We start from the raw sequence: 17,397 nt of genomic DNA on the forward strand, positions 1-17,397 counted from the left end.
AGTTCCAATACCATACAACCCAGATGGCCTCCTTCTTCAAGGACCGCAGAATCCCCCCAGACGTGATCGACGATGCCCTCCACCGCATCTCCTCCACTTCCCGCTCCTCCGCCCTTGAGCCCCGCTCCTCCAACCGCCACCAAGACAGAACCCCACTGGTTCTCACCTACCACCTCACCAACCTCCGTATACAACGTATCATCCGCCGTCATTTCCGCCACCTCCAAACGGACCCCACCACCAGGGATATATTTCCCTCCCCTCCCCTATCAGCGATCCGCAAAGACCACTCCCTTCGTGACTCCCTCGTCAGGTCCACACACCCCACCAACCCAACCTCCACTCCCGGCACCTTCCCCTGCAACCGCAGGAAATATAAAACTTGCGCCCACACCTCCTCCCTCACTTCCCTCCAAGGCCCCAAGGAATCCTTCCATATCTGCCACAAGTTCACCTGCACCTCCACACACATCATCTATTGCATCCGCTGCACCCGATGTGGCCTCCTCTACATTGGGGAGACGGGCCGCCTACTTGCGGAACGGTTCAGAGAACACCTCTGGGATGCCCGGACCAACCAACCCAACCACCCCGTGGCTCAACACTTTAACTCTCCCTCCCACTCCTCTGAGGACATGCAGGTCCTTGGACTCCTCCATCGGCAGAACATAACAACACGACGGCTGGAGGAGGAGCGCCTCATCTTCCGCCTGGGAACCCTCCAACCACAAGGGATGAACTCAGATTTCTCCAGTTTCCTCATTTCCCCTCCCCCCACCTTGTCTCAGTCGGTTCCCTCAACTCAGCACCGCCCTCCTAACCTGCAATCTTCTTCCTGACCTCTCCGCCCCCACCCCACTCCAACCTATCACCCTCACCTTGACCTCCTTCCACCTATCACATCTCTATCGCCCCTCCCCCAAGTCCCTCCTCCCTACCTTTTATCTTAGCCTGCCTGGCACATTCTCCTCATTCCTGATGAAGGGCTCTGGCCCGAAACGTCGAATTTCCTGTTCCTTGGATGCTGCCTGACCTGCTGTGCTTTAACCAGCAACATATTTTCAGCAGTTTCCATCCCAGTCCATGTTAGGTAGATTAGTCACGCTATATTGCCCATAGTGTCTAGGGATGTGCAGGTTAGGTGGATTATTCATGGGAAATGCGGGGTTACAGGGATAGGGTGGGGACCTTTGCCTGGGTCTGGGTAGGATGGTCTTGGAGGGGTTGGTGAAAACTTGATGGGCCAAGTGGTCTCTTCCTGCCCTGTCGGGATTCCATAATCACTTGAGTTAACACACAGATTGGAACGAGAGAATGCCATTTCATCCCTTGAAGGTGTATTTTTTTTTTGTGGGTGAGCTGTGACCTAATTCCATATGCCACTACCACCTAGTGCCTTTACAATCTTAGTTACAAAAATCTAACAATCTAAAAACAGTGTGATGTAGGGTGGTGGAATGTTTGATGGATAGAGATTCTGTGAAGGTTAAGTCTGTTAGTAGTGGAGCTCTGAATGAAGAGATGTGATCTTAATAAAGGAGGTTAGTGGGCGGCACGGTGGCACAGTGGTTAGCACTGCTGCCTCACAGCGCCTGAGACCCGGGTTCAATTCCTGACTCAGGCGACTGACTGTGTGGAGTTTGCACATTCTCCCCGTGGCTGCGTGGGTTTCCTCCGGGTGCTCCGGTTTCCTCCCACAGTCCAAAGATGTGCGGGTCAGGTGAATTGGCCATGCTAAATTGCCCCTAGTGTTAGGTTAGGGGTATGGGTGGGTTGCGCTTCGGCGGGTCGGTGTGGACTTGTTGGGCCAAAGGGCCTGTTTCCACACTGTAAGTAATCTAAAAATCTAATTTATCTAAAATCCTAAGGGGGAATTGATAGACTGGATGCAAAAAACGATACTTCTTATGACGAGAGAGAGTGGAACAAGGGGAACATAGTTTAAAAATAAGTGGTGCTCCATTGAAAATGGAGATGAGGAATTTGTGTTCTCTTCAAGAGGTTGTGAACCTATGGAAGTCTCTTCCCCAGACAACATTGGAGGTAGGATCCTGGAATATTTTTAAAGATTGAGGTAGAAAGATTATAGATTGGCAAGACAGCTAAAGGTTATTGGGGTTCAACAAGGAACTGGAGTTGAGGCTCCTGTCAGATCAGCCATGATCGTATCAAGTAGTAGAGAGGCTGGAGGGTGGGGGAGGGGGTAGCGACAAATCCCTTCCTAGTTTATCCACTCATCTGTTTGTTTTGGGCTAAGGAAGTGGTTAGCACTGCTGCCTTACAGCGCTAGGGACCCAGGTTTGACTGCCCCCTCGGGCGACTGACTGTGTGGGGTTTGCACATCCTCCCTGTGTGTCTGTGTGGGTTTCCTCAGGTAGCTCCGATTTCCTCCCACATTCCAAAGATGTGCAAGTTAGAGTGGATTGGCTGTGGGAAATGCACAGATAGAGTAGGGGTGTGCGTATGGGTGGGCTGCTGTTCGGAGGGCCGAATGGCTTCCTTCCACACTGTTGGGATTCTATCATTCTGTGACCCTTAAGTTAAAATTGTCACTCGTTCTCTCCCTAATGAGGGAATGGGACTAGGGTGACCGTACCTTGATCCATTTCCCTATTGCAGCCTGTTCCACACACTCTCTGTTCATTGGCTACAGCAGCTTTCTTTGAATTTTTGAGTGGATTTCTTAGAGACTTCAAAGCCTACATCAGAAAAACAAGCCGCCCCCAGATGTCCCATCCCTTGGGGGAACCTTTACAGATCCTACAGTAGTGTCAATGAAATTATTTGATGTGATTGACTGTCACTGCCACTTCATCCATTTCAGTTTGCTTCTAAATCCTTTTTTATGGAGAAGAGTGCATGAGATTCGATATGTTTTATTGACCATTTTATTAATGCTTAAATTACTTTACATTTGCTTTGTGGAAACATCAGCTATCTCAGTCCCTGTTTCTGTTTAAGGTCGTTTGAAATACTGGGGAAGACAAGTGGGTGAGGGGAGGGAGGAGCTAGGAAGAGACTATAAAAGGAATGTTACTTCTAGGTGGGGTGTGGGCTGGATGATAATATTGAGTGATGCCTTGCCTCTCGGGAAGGTAAGTGGAGGCTTTAGTTCACAGTTGGGGGGGCTGCCATAATGTTAGTTGTACCTCTTCGATTTTACAGCACTCATGTCCCCCTCCATTTGCCTCCCCCCATTTCAATGAGCATCGGCAAGATCCCGTCTGGGAGCATCTGTGGAAAGAAGGAAGTGTTAACATTTCGGGTCACCAACCAGAGTTCTGAAGAAGGGTCACTGGACCCCAAAACGTTAACTCTGCTTTCTCCCCCCCGATACTGCCAGACTTGCTGAGTTTCTTTGGCAATTTCTGAGTTTGTCCAGGAAGTTCTGTTTTCGTTACAGTTCTTTGTTTAATTTTACTGTCCCGTAGTCTGGGGTCATGCACTAACCTATCTTAGGGATCAGAACTTCCAATCTTTAGGTCAAGAATGATTTGCATTCAAATCAGCAACTTGGAAGGGAGAATCAGTATTAGAATGCCAAGTGACTGTACCACGTTGTAAATATTTCATATCTACCTGTTCAGAGATGTTATGGCACACCAGGTGGGACTTGAACCCAACCCTCCTAGTTCAGAGGTATGGATATAACCCGGGCTACCCCCCAATTCCACTCCACTGTATTCAATTTGCCATGGTCTTGCCAATGGGCACATCATAACTCCAGCTTCTCCATAACCTCTTTGTATCCTCTTCGCTGCTTGCTTCCCAACCCAACTTTGTACTGTACAGTATTAGGTTACACAGGAAGGCTATTCAGCCCATTGAGTTCATGCTATAAAAAGCCCAATCTTTCCCAGATTCTCAAATAATTCACTTACCCAACCAAACTGATTCCTGGGATGACTGGACTGATGTATGAAGACAGACTGGATTGGTTAGGCCCATACTCACTGAGGTTTAGAAGAAAGATGGGGGTGGGAGGGGATGTCATCGAAATCTATAAAATTCTAACAGGACTAGATGGGAGAAATGTAGGAAGAATGTTCCTGATATCAGGGGAGTCCAGAAACAGGGGTCACAGTCTAAGGATACAAGGGAGGTCATTTTGGACTGAGATGAAGAGAAATATTTTCCCACAGAAAGTGGGGAGCCTGTGGAATTCTCTGCCACAGAAAGTGCCTGAGGCCAAAACATTGAACATTTTCAAGAAGGAGTTTAGATGTAATTCTCAGGTTTAAAGAGATAAGGGGGGTGAGAACAGGATACAGATGATCAGCAATGATCATATTGAATGGTGAAGCAGACACAAATGGCTCGAATGGCAGAGTCCTGTTCCTATTTTCTAAGTTTCTATGTTACTTACATACACTCCCACACCCTGATGGCCTCCAGCCTTTCAAACGCTTGGTCTCATTATTTCTTGATTTTTGTAATCTCTACTTTATTCTGTTAAGAGTTTGTGGAGTCCATTCAGTATTCTAGCAACGGTAGGGTAGTAACTGTTATGAACCCGGCTGGTGCGTGTGTACAGGCTTCTGTACCTTCTCCCTGATGGTAAAGGTTGAAGAAAAACATTGCCAGGGTGGGATGGATCTTTGAGAATTCTGGCGGACCTTCCTTGACAGCGGGCCTGGTAGATGGATTCTATAGATGGGAGGTTGGCCTTTGTGATTGTCCGGGCTGAGTTCACCACTCTCTGTAACTGTCTCCCATCTTGAATGGTACAGTTGCCATACCAGGAAGTGATACATCAAGACAGAATGCTCTCGATGGCGCACCTATAAAAGTTGGCAAGGGCATTCACCGTCATGCCAAATTTCCTCAGCTGCCTGAGGAAGAAAAGACATTGTTGGACCTTTGTAACCAGTGCATCCACATGAAGAGTCCAAGAAAGCTTGTTGTGGATGACCACTCCCAGGAGCTTGACACACTCCACTCGTGCTGTTTATGTGTAGGGGGGCATGAGTAACATCCCGCCGAAAGGCAACAATGAGTTCCTTGGTTTTGCTGGTGTTGAGAGCTAGGTTGTTCTCAGAAAATGGAGTTCATGCCTTTATTCAATGTACTGGCCACTAAAATAAATTTTTATCCCTTACTTTTGCCTCAATAAAGTGATTCTTGTTGATAGTGTACAGCTAGAGTAGAAAACACGGTTTCTTCCTATCATGGTCCACAGCTGTCCAGCCCATATTACTGAGTCTTTTTGCTTTAGATTGCAGTTGTCCAAAAGATCTGTTTCCATGCTGTGCCACGCAAAGACTCTATGCCTGTCTGTAGCATCTTTCACAACTGTAGCCAATGAAACAAATGTTGTCAGTGTTGTAATAAAAGAATCACAATGAATTTGCATGCAGCAAGCTTTCCCATACAGTGGTCTGACAATGGCAACATTATCTGTTTTTGTGATGTCAGTTGAGGGATTGAAATTGTGTGGGTTTTCAGGGACAACACCCTGAGCTGAATCTTCTTTTGGCAAAGTGCCAGTTTCGTTCAGTTTCCAGGACAGTTTCTCACTCTGAGGTCTAATGAGGTTTCTCACCAAACTTGTGAGACTTACCTCATTAACTACCGAGCTCAGCTGTATCTTTCCCAATTCCACCCCATTATACCATTCACCATAGCCGGAATGACTCACCGCCACTGGAATATCCTGGCCTGGGCTGACATTTTTTTATTTGAACAGTAAAAATAATTGCAGCACGTTGCTGTGCAGTGGGATCTAGGTGTCCTTGTACATGAATCACAGAAGGTTGATCTGCAGGTGCAACAGGTATTTAAGAAGGCAAATGGAATTTTGTCCTTCATTGCTAAAGGGATTGAGTTTGAAAGCAGGGAGGTTATGTTGCAGCTTTGTTGGCTGTTGGTGAGGCCACACCTAGAATATTACATGCAGTTTTAGTCTCCTTGTGGGCGGCACGGTGGCACAGTGGTTAGCACTGCTGCCTCACAGCGCCTGTAGACCCGGGTTCAATTCCCGACTCAGGCGACTGACTGTGTGGAGTTTGCACGTTCTCCCCGTGTCTGCGTGGGTTTCCTCCGGGTGCTCCGGTTTCCTCCCACAGTCCAAAAGATGTGCGGGTCAGGTGAATTGGCCGTGCTAAATTGCCCGTAGTGTTAGGTAAGGGGTAAATGTAGGGGTATGGGTGGGTTGCGCTTCGGCGGGTCGGTGTGGACTTGTTGGGCCGACGGGCCTGTTTCCACACTGTAAGTCTAATCTAATTTACCTGAGAAAGGATATACTGGCATCGGAGGGGGTGCAGAGGAGGTTCACTAGGTTGACTCTGGAGTTGAGGGGGTTGGCTTATGAGCAGAGACAGGGTAGACTGGGATTGGATTCATTGGAATTTAGAAGAATGAGGGGGAATCTTGTAGAAACACATAAAATTATGAAGGGAAAAGGTAAGATAGAAATAGAGAGAATGTTTTGACTGGTGGGTGAAACTAGGACAAGAGGACATAGCCTTAAAATTAGGGGGAGCAGATTTAGGACTGAATTGAGAAGGAACTTCTTCACCCAGAGGGATGTGAATCTGTAGAATTCACCACCCATTGAAGGAGTTGAGGCTTCCTCATTGCATGTTTTTAAAGCCAAGATAGATAATGTTTTGAACAGTAAAGGAATTAAGGGTAATGGTGAGAGGGTGGGTAGGTGAAGCTGAGGCCACGAGAAGATCAGCCTTGATCTTATTGAATGGCAGAGCGGGCTCAAAGGGCCAGATGGCCTACTCCTGCTCCTTATATTCTTATAAGAGGCCGCTACGCAGCTGAACATGCTCCCTCAGTCTGGAATTGCTCTGCACAGTTTCTGATACTTGCCCCCAATATAAGATTAAATTGGTATTCCGCTGTGCAGACAGGAACCTGGTGGTCCTCCTGAATGGGGTAGTGCAAACAGGAGACACCCTCATTCCCCAGTCTGATAGTGGAGGCCATAATACCAGAAAATGCCAGCCTGGCCAGAGGTTGCCACCTCATTAAGTGCAGTCTCAGCCACCTGGAGGAATGCCCTGCGATTAGGGAGAAGGTCAGTGACCTTCTCCACCATCTTCCTTCTGATACTTCCCACTCACTCTGTCTCTGTGACAATGCCTATGGTGTCACACGCAGCCACTTTTTCTCTCTCTCTATTGCCTGCAGCATCATCCTTCATTCTCTCTCACCCACCCCAACCCCTGGCATCACTAACGCTATCTGCTTACTTAGTCACTCACTCAAGACCACTCCCCACCTGCACCAACAGTAACAGCTTTGTCACTCAATTTCATCTTCTTTAATATATCCCTGTCTCTCATTCCAGGAGGAAAACAGCCCACAAAAGGACAGGAGGAATCAAGACAGGAGGTGGGCTGCCCGGCATTCAGCTCCTCAGCCCGAATGAGAAGGGAATACTGCCTCTGACTGCCCTTCACTCACCATGCAGACAGGAACTTGGCGGTCCTACTGAATGGGCTAGTGCAGACAGGAGACATCCTCGCTCCACAGTCTGATAGTGGAGGCCACAATACCAGACCATGCCAGTCTGGCTAGAGGTTGCCCTCTGGAGTAAGTGCAGTCTCTGCCAATAACCTAACTGGTGGCTAGTACCCAGTTTCCTGGCTTTGTATGTGTGTTAGACAGCAGTGCCAGCATCCTTGTCGCTCTGACCGAGTGGCAGAGAAGGAAAAGTAAGGAAGGGCAAAGCTGGAAAGTGGGCAACCAGACTGGCTCGGTGCGAGTGTGCACATCTGCCTGGTGCAGTCCCTGAGCTAGGAGTGTCTCCCTGAGCATATGGGTGTCCTTGCTGCAGTGTGACAGTGAGATTTGCTGATGTGCCCAGAGGATCAGCAATGAAGGGCTGAAGCAAACTGTAGGTGGATCAGAGAATGTTCTCAGAGGATGGCACGTGTCAGATGACAATGTCCATGGATGTGGAGTGTGTGTGGGTAATGGAATGTGCCCAGGGCAAGAGCCAGAGCCTCATACTGCATGGAAGTGGGCCCTTTGGTCCAACCCATCCAAACCAACCAGATATCCCAATCCAATCTAGTCCCATTGCCAGATATCTCAACCCAATCTAGTCCCATTTGTCAGATGTCCCAATCCAAGCTCAGTCCCATTTGCCAGCACCCGGCCCATATCCCTCTAAACCCTTCCTATTCACATACCCATCCAGATGCCTTTTAAGTGTTATAATTGTACTGACCTCCACCGGACCTGAAAGTTAACTCTGATTTCTCTCCACAGGTGCTGCCAGACCTGCTGAGCTTTTCCAGCAATTTCTGTTTTTGTTTCTGACTTCCAGCATTTGTAGTACTTTTGGTTTTTACTAGGAATCACACCGTGATGCCCGGAGCAGAATTAAAAGATACAAGTGAATTCCGCCCAAAGTCAGGATCAGCTTCACTGCAACACTGTGTAATCCTGTAGCATTTATCACATTGTCAGGCTCCTGTAAGGTTCAACTCCAAGATTTTCTTCTAAATACTGCAATGAGACTTTTTATAGCATGGATAGAGAGGGCAGATTGAGCTGCCGAACAGCTTCCTATCTGAAAGATGGCACATCAGACAGTGCAGCACTTCCTCAGTACTGCATCGGAGAGTCAAGCTAGATTCTCAGCTCTAGTCTCTGCAGCAGGCTGCGCACTGACAACACAGAGTTGGGAATGATCTGAATCAGTACGCAGAGGCACAAGTTTCAGTCAGTTCTTGTGTGTTCTTGCGCTAATCCACGTTATAGAAAAATCGCACTTAAGAAACAACGCTTAAACTGTTGGCGACGTAATTGTGTTACAGCCACCACACATTTTAAAAGTTCACACTTTAGAAACAATTCATCAATAGCATCACAGCGATTTCATGCAGACGAAACGCACATTATGACAGAACAACTTGTCCTTGTTAACTCCTAATTTCCCAAGGTGTTTCCCAAGGGATTCTCCACAACATCCATCAAGGTGACATTTAGAGATAATTCAATACCACTGAGGTGCAGGAAGCACAGGTCAATGGTTGCAGAGTCGGAGAGGGGGAAATGCTATGGATAGCTGACCATCCTTCATAGTCACTGAACACAGTAGTCTCACTGTGTATATGATAGACTATGGTGTACTGGCCTAAAGTGGAGAAGCCCAGGGCACGGCCAAAGTCATTGTGTACAGCATAATACTGCAACCCTCTCAATCTTCTTGTGATATAAGACAAGATCTGCTTCTCTCTGATTTGATGATGATGATAAACTGCTGTTATGGACTAGGCCAGACCACTCAAAACGTTCTAAAGCAGGCAGCCCCAAACCATGATGAAGGGCTCTGGCCCAAAACGTCGAATTTCCTGTTCCTTGGATGCTGCCTAACCTGCTGTGCTTTAACCAGCAACACATTTTCAGCCCCAAACCATAACTTTGCAATTTGTTTCGGTAAGTGTACAGTGAAAATGACCCGGAGTAAGTAAGCTAGGTTGACTACTAGATTTTAGTCTAGATTAGAGTGTTGCAGGAAAAGCTCAACAGGTCAGGCAGCACCCGAAGAGCAGGAAAATCGACGTTTCGGGCAAGAGCCCTTCATCATTTCCTGCTCCTTGGATGCTGTGCTTTTCCAGCATCACTCTAATCTAGACTCTGATTTCCTGCATCTGCAGTCTTCATTTTTGCCTTACTAGATTTTATATCAGACAGAAATGTATTCACAAAATTACACAATGAAACACAAAGAGCAGAATAAAGAACCCCTACAGAATGCAGTCTATCCAAACGAGATTTAATTATGCTGTTCCGAATATATACAAAAGTCCCAATAAGCAAACTCCCTTTAAAAATCAGTATAAATGGAACACATACTTACAGGATGAAGTTGAAGGACAGAAAGAGAGAGAGAGAGAGAGAGTTTCCACACAGCTCCCTGTTGAACTTCCAACCAGTTCAGGACTGAACTAAACTGTTCAGCTCAGCTAGAAAGCTGACCACTCAATTCTCTTTATACAGATCACTTCTAAAACATGACCACTTTGGCCTGAAGTCTCATCTGTTTGTATATAAACAAAAGGCCTCTCAGAATCCCTTTCATTTCTGTACCAAACCAGACTGATCGGAGCCCGGCCTAGTTTAATACCCCTCTGAAAAAAATCAAGGGCAGAGTATCCTTGAGCAAAGGAGCAGCTTTCAGGAAAAAACGAAACTAGTTTGGTGACACTGCAGTTTCAAGTTTTAACCCAGTCATAGCTACACCTCCTCCTAAACCACTCCCCACTCTGCCCTTGCCAATACTCCACATAGGCTGCAGTGGAGCTGAATCAATCTCCATCATTCTCCAGCGTTGTGGAGTGGTAGCGAGGAGTGGGGCATTTTGGCCTTGAAGAAAGATTGGATAAGATGGGGAGGTTTATCACAGAAAAGGGGAGATGTAACTGAGGTGGTTAAAATAATGAGGGTCAGGTAGAGTGTATCAGCTAAACCTATTTCCATCAGCAGTGAAGTCAATAACCGGACTGCGTTGATTTAAATGACAGAAGGAAATCCTAGAGCTTGTCTGCTATCTCCAAGTGAGATGAATAGCTCCCACTTGCCTGAACTGGTTCAGTTCCAACAACACTCAGGAAACTTGACATAACTGAGGACAAACCTTCCCATTGACATCACATCCATCACTTTTAACATTCACTCCCCCCACCATTGATGCAATGTGTAACACATATAACACAGCAGTAATTCACCAAGGCTCCATAGACAGCACCTTCCAAACCCACAACCACTTCCACCTAGCAGGACAAGAGCAGGAGATACATGGAAAGACCACCACCTGCAAACTCCCCTCCAAGCCACTTGCCGTCCTGATGAGGAAATATATTGCTGTTCCTTCACTGTCGCTGGCTCAAAATCAACCATTGAATGGTGGAGCAAGCTCAAATAAGTCCTTTCTTAGGTTACTGGGGTGGGGTTGGGAGGGGGGAGGAGAAGGTGGAGGTGGGAGGGGTGGTTTGTGGCACAGTAGTGTTCCCACTTCTGAGCCAGGACTCCAGGGTTCAACTCCTACCTGTTCCAGAGATGTGCATTTAAATCTCTGAACAGGGTCATAAAGAAAATATCTAAGTTACATTCCCTGAAAACCTTACATAGAGTTATTAGGCTTGAAAGACATTGCAAACATCTTCCAACGAACAGGTAGGACATGATGCGCTGAATCCTCAGTCACAAGTATGAAAGCTCAATCCTTACTCTGGGTAAGCAGGGGAGGGAGCGTCGGTCCAGGATGCTGAGTTGGATGATCAGCCATATTGAGTGGTGGAGCAGGTTCAAAGGTCAGATTGACCTACTCCTAATTGATATATTTCTTTCTAGTTATCCTTGCCTCAACTCCTACTACCTGCGCTGAGCGAATGGTTTGGCACTGTGTGAGAGTCCACATAACACACATCAGAATTGTCTGACCGGTGCAGCCTTAATAAATGCACCAATTTCATAACTCTTCATCACTGTTTGATGCGACACTAGATTTGCCTGTCAAGGGGCTTTGTTCAAATAAATATACTTGGCATACTCTGAGCTGCAAGGGTACAGTGATAGAGGGGGCTTGTCATTGGAAAGAAAACTGCATGGGAAAAATAAAGTCAGAAGAAACTCATCTCTGCCATAAGCCTCTGTCAAAGTAATTCTTGCTTGGCATGAAATACCTTCGAGAAGAACAAAGAATCTATAATAGAAAATGAAGCATGTCAATACAAAACATCAGGAAGCTGCACAATTTGAGCACAGTAAGTGTGAGGAGTAGGTGGTGTCAGCTCAATGGGGATAATCTGATGTTAGCAGCACAGAGTTCTCCAAGGTAAATACTGTACAGATGAGCTCAATAAACAGATATTATGGCAGCCATGTGGAAAATTTGAGATAAAAAAATGTTCTTTTGCATCTGGAGTCTTTATCCACAAAACAACAGAGATGTCAAGTGCTTAGTTTTGTTTCTTTCACTCTTTCCACCAGTAACCTGTTGGATCTCTACCACATACACCTCCACCACCAGAAACACCCGCACCAACGTTGGATTCATCTGATCCCAAGGGAGATGCAGGTGTTGCTTGGAGTGTCCTGTAATTGAAGACACCAGCTGGAAGCTACATAAGAAGTGTGTTTATTCCCCTTGTTTTTGTTGGAAAAGGGGTTGGCTAGCGTGGATGGCTGCTTTGTGATACAGTGATTCCAATAGTGTGGGCTCAATTCCCAAACCAGCTGAGGTTACCATCAAAGGTCCACCTTTTCAACCTCTCCCCTCACCTGAGGTGTGGTGACCCTTAGGTTAAGCCACCACTAGTCACCTCTCTCTCTCTCTCTCTAGGCAGAGAGCACCCATTGACCTAAAAGGACCACAGTGACTCCACCTTTTGTTGAATAAACTTGAATAAGACCAGAAGCAGAAATAAGCCATTCAGCCCATTGAGTCAGCTCCACCATTCAATGAGTTGGCTGACTTGACAATCAGCATCTCCACTTTCCTGGCTTCCCCTTTCACCCTTGATTTTCTTACTAATTAAAGTTCTGTCTGTACTGAATGATATAATCTCTAAAGCCCTCTGCAGTAAAGAATTGCACAGACTCGCTCCCCTCCCAGAGAAGAAATTCCTCTTTATCTCTGTCTTAAATTGTGAGATTATTCTGAGATTATGCACGCTGGTCCTAGACTCTCCCATAAATTGGAACAACCTCTCCATAAATACCCTGTCTAGTCCCCTAAGAATCTTCTACACTTCAGATCAGATGAATCCAGTATTGGTGCGAGTGTTTCTGGTGTTGGAGGTGTGCTTGGTAGAGATCCAACTGGTTACAGATGAAAAGAGGGAAAAAAATGAAAGTACAGGCCCGATCTAATCAACATCTCCCCACATGACATCGTCCATCATCCCACCAATCCTCCTTTCCCAATGATAAAGCCACACAACCAGATTCAAGTTTGACAGTCCGTCAGGGGTTCTGTAACAAAAGTGAAAATCTAAAAGGAGGCATATGGAAATGGAATTAAAATGCTGAATTCAGGAGTGATCATGTTCTCTGAGCTCTAGTGGTAGAAACAGATCATGAAAGACCTAAACTGCACCTTTGGATGCTTCCTCTTTATGGAGACCCAGGTGCAGTTATAACCATAATAGAGAGACTCCTGTTTGCTATTGGGGGAAGTGATGACCTAGTTGACTCAGAGATGTAGGTAATGTTCTGGGGACATGGATTCAAATCCTGCTGTGGCACTTGGTGGAAACTGAATTCAACCAAAACAATCCTGGAATTAAGAATCTGATAGAACCCCTGTAACTGTTGTTGTTAAAAACCCATCTGTTTCACTAACTCCCTTCAGGGAAGCAAACCGCCATCCTTCACCGGTCTGGCCTCCATGTGACTCCAGACCCACGATATGGTTGACTATTAACTGCCCTCTGGGCAATAAATACTAGCCTAGCCAGCAATGCCCATAGGCATTAATGAATTTTAAAAATGTTAGAAGAGGGTGGGAATTCTGTATTTCTGAAGATAAACTTCAATAGATTAGGTAGCCCCTGGTGGGCACTGCAGCAGGAACAAAATCAAACTGTTAACAGAAACTCATAGAAATAGAATAGAAGCTTATCAAAACCAACCATGCTCCAGGGTGGTGATACTGTGGTACCCATCAGTCTCTCAGGTCCTCTCAATAGACAGCCAGGCCTGAAGGGTTTCTGTAACTGTAAAAGAGGGACAGACAGTCACATGTTATGGTCTTGTCCAATGCCACTGCCTGGACCTCCTGACACCAATATTGGCCAATCCCATGAGGAGGCCCTCTGGCCTGCCCACCCTTCCCTCTACAGAAACCCCTCTCCTAAGCTAATTTTCCTATCAACATGTTCAGGGATGTTAGTACACACCTCTGGGTGCATGGGACTTGAACCTAGGCCTCTTGGTCCAGGGATACACTACCACTTCACCTAAGCCAGCCCAAACCCGATTTCTAAATATTTTCTAATGAACTAGTTTCAGATGTGTAACAGCACACCTCTGGCACAAGTGGGACTTGACCTGGGCATCCTGGTACAAAGTTATAGGCGCTACAACTGTGCTGATTTTGAGGCTCTTTCTGTTTAGCGTGGTAGAGGATAAAGCACTATTGAGTTTTATTGAGAAAAGGCACATGTCTAACATAACAAAGTGTCATCTATCCCCTGATATCAATAGTTATAAAGTGCACTGGCTAGTTAGGCCTTCTTACCATGAGAACCAAGAGGCAGAGCTGACGTGTCTGTCTCCACTGGAATCTTACGCTCAATTCCTCAATTCTCCTCCCAAAGACAGTGATACATCTTCAGAATTGGTTGGAATTTAATGGGCAGCTTCAACATTCACGTTTTCAGAATGATTACCTTGAATAGCAATTCACTTCCATATCATTATTGGAGATGTGGAGCTGGCGCTGGGGCTGTTAAATGATCATATGAGTGCGTGAGGCTGTTGGAGGTGGGTGGGCATGTATTGAAACCTTCAATAATGCGTTCAGTCAGAGTTCAGATCCTTAATTACATCTGGTGAGTTGGCGTTATTGACCAGGCCAAACCCCTTCAAATCCTTTTAAGAAGGTAGCCCAGAGCATAACTTTTCTGTTTGCTTCAGGCAGATATAAGGTGGATATTCCAGGAGTGATGCAACTGGTCAAATCACTTGGTTTCAAGTAAAACAAAATTTATTTACACTAATAAAACACAAGCAAAAGAAAACGGAATTTCGAATAGCAACATTTGAAACCCAACCGACACTATATCCCCTGCAACTTAACAAAGGAGCTGTTCCAGTTTCCTGCAACATCCCTACAAACACACCCCTTGGTGAGAAAAGGTAAATTAAAATACAGGAAAGATTTTGGAGAGAGAGAGTGTCAGTCAGAATCATCTACTGAGTCGGGGAACCTTCTTTTTTCAACAGCAGCTTTCGTTGTCCAGGAGCTTTGAACAGACTGCTTGCTAAAACCCAAACCAAACTAGAGAGAAAAAAAAACCCTGAACTGGGAGAAATAGCCACTCCCCTTTCATTGTGCAAGTGTTTTTTTAAAAAATCCGAAAAGCCCTTTTCCCTGATTTTTCCTTAGGCAGTATCCATTAGCCATGAGCAAGGTCCCTAATCCCAGACAAACCAGAACCACTGCCTTTTACAACCCTTCTTTGGGGGAAAAAAAAGGACTACATAACTTTGTTAAAGGAGCAAGGGGTAAGCTAACTTGCAAATGGAAAATCGTGGCAGTTACAGAGGGCACCTTTCAACTGATTCTGAAACACTTCTCAGCCAATGAAGTCAGAACTTCTGGTATGCAGGAAAGCTGGTGGTCAAGTTAGCACAGCACCAGCTCTGGTAACCAACAGGGCAAGAACGCCCAGATAGATGCCCACACCACTCAGCTTCATCGTGTCCAGGTTTTGACATCATGTGTATGTTTTTTTTGGAGTCTGAGGGCCATATACATACTACTGCTGCTAGCCTCACTGGACACCATTTTGTAGGCACACTGGTGTAGGTGCAGAGAATAGGCAAAAGTGAGGACTGCAGATGCTGGAAACCAGAGTTTAGATCAGAGTGGTGCTGGAAAAGCACAGCAGGTCAGGCAGCATCCGAGGAGCAGGAAGATCAACGTTTCGGGCAAAGGCCCTTCATGCAGAGAATATCTACTTGACATTTGCAGGGTGGAAGTTAATTAATGTGTGATGTGGTGCTTTTGGGAGCCAAAGCTATGATCTCTTTTGTATGCATTCAGGTGACTGACTGTGTGGAGTTTGCACGTTCTCCCCGTGTCTGCGTGGGTTTCCTCCGGGTGCTCCGGTTTCCTCCCACAGTCCAAAGATGTGCAGGTCAGGTGAATTGGCCATGCTAAATTGCCCGTAGTGTTAGGTAAGGGGTAAATGTAGGGGTATGGGTGGGTTGCGCTTCGGCTGGTCGGTGTGGACTTGTTGGGCCGAAGGGCCTGTTTCCACACTGTAAGTAATCTAAAAAAAATCTCTTAAACATGCTCAGCAAGATAGACCTAGTCCATCAGCACCATTTAAGTGAACCATTAAAGAGTTTTGATCTTTTCTGATTGGTTGCAATTGGTCCTTGCTGCAATTGTAGAAATGTTTAATAATCTGTAAAGTTATGTAAGCCCTTCCATTTTGCAGGGAATGAAGTGGCATATGCTGAAAGATTGGGTCCTGAATCAAAGGCTTCTTCACCAATCACTTGCTCCCAGATATGAGGATGATATTTGCATCTGTTTGGATCACTGGGTGACAAGGATTATGAACAAAGGTAACAAAAGACAGGACAAGAAGGAAGGAGGAGGGCATTTTCCTTTGTCACAGCCATATAGGATGTCCATTGACTATTTCTTCAGTGCTTTGACTCTGAATCTTCTGAGGTTCATCTCCAAACCTGATCACACCAGGCACACTGCAGCATGAAGTTCCTCAATTAAAGGTTACATCATTAGACTAGATCATTTGTCTCTCAGGTTGAGAGACTTTCAGTTCCAGCTCTTGCCAGAAGTCAACAAATGTCTAAAAGCATGAGTATCTCCCTGTAAGGAATGGGAGGTGGCCATTCGGCCCCTGAGCTTGTTCTGTCATTCAATTTGGTCATGGCTGGTCTCAGTTTCATTTGCCTGCCTGAGACTTAAGCCCTTGAAATCCTTTCTCATTGTAAATCAGTCCCAATATGTACAGGATTTTGTGAAGAAAGATAATATTTCCATTACCCTCATGTTTAAATAATCCAGCTCTGATTTCAAGCTTATCACCCCTTGTGCTAGATTCCCCCAACAATATCTGACAAAGCATATGGAACATGTTGTTGGCATGGCAACTGTGTGTACTGGTTGACTTGTTTGTCTGGTCAGCTGATGGTGTGGATCATGTTGGTTCCATCATACAGGGGGTTTGATGCCCGTTCCTGTTGGGCTGGATTGAGGGCCTGCCCTACCAATGGGACAGACCGAGGTACTGTGGCTCAGAGCAGGTCTTTGCACAGAGACGTACTGTGCATGGGACAGAAGGGACATCCTGTATCCCCTTGTTTGGACTGCATTCTCATCTTCTTCATCCTTTCTTCTTTGGTTCTCACTCTCTTCTCCGCCTTTTTCTCTCTAAAACTGTGAAGTTACACGAGGACTTTCTTCCATCAGAGAAAGGAAATCCAACTATGGGACTCAAGCCATTGTATCATCCAGGTCAGTAGGAGCCCATGTAAGGTTAGGGTTCATGGTGTTGAGTGAGAAGAGCAGGGGACAGTGGTGGAGGGAGGCAGGGTATTAAAAGGAAGAACTTTTCTCATCAGTAGCGTCTTATGACGGTCTGTATCCCCCGTCAGTGACGGTGTTGGAAGAGAAGAGGGTCAATGATTTCAAAGAGATTTGGACAGGCACGTGAAAGAAATAAACTTTCA

This window comes from Hemiscyllium ocellatum, chromosome 8 (genome assembly GCF_020745735.1).
Source record: "Hemiscyllium ocellatum isolate sHemOce1 chromosome 8, sHemOce1.pat.X.cur, whole genome shotgun sequence".
Lineage (NCBI taxonomy): Eukaryota > Metazoa > Chordata > Chondrichthyes > Orectolobiformes > Hemiscylliidae > Hemiscyllium > Hemiscyllium ocellatum.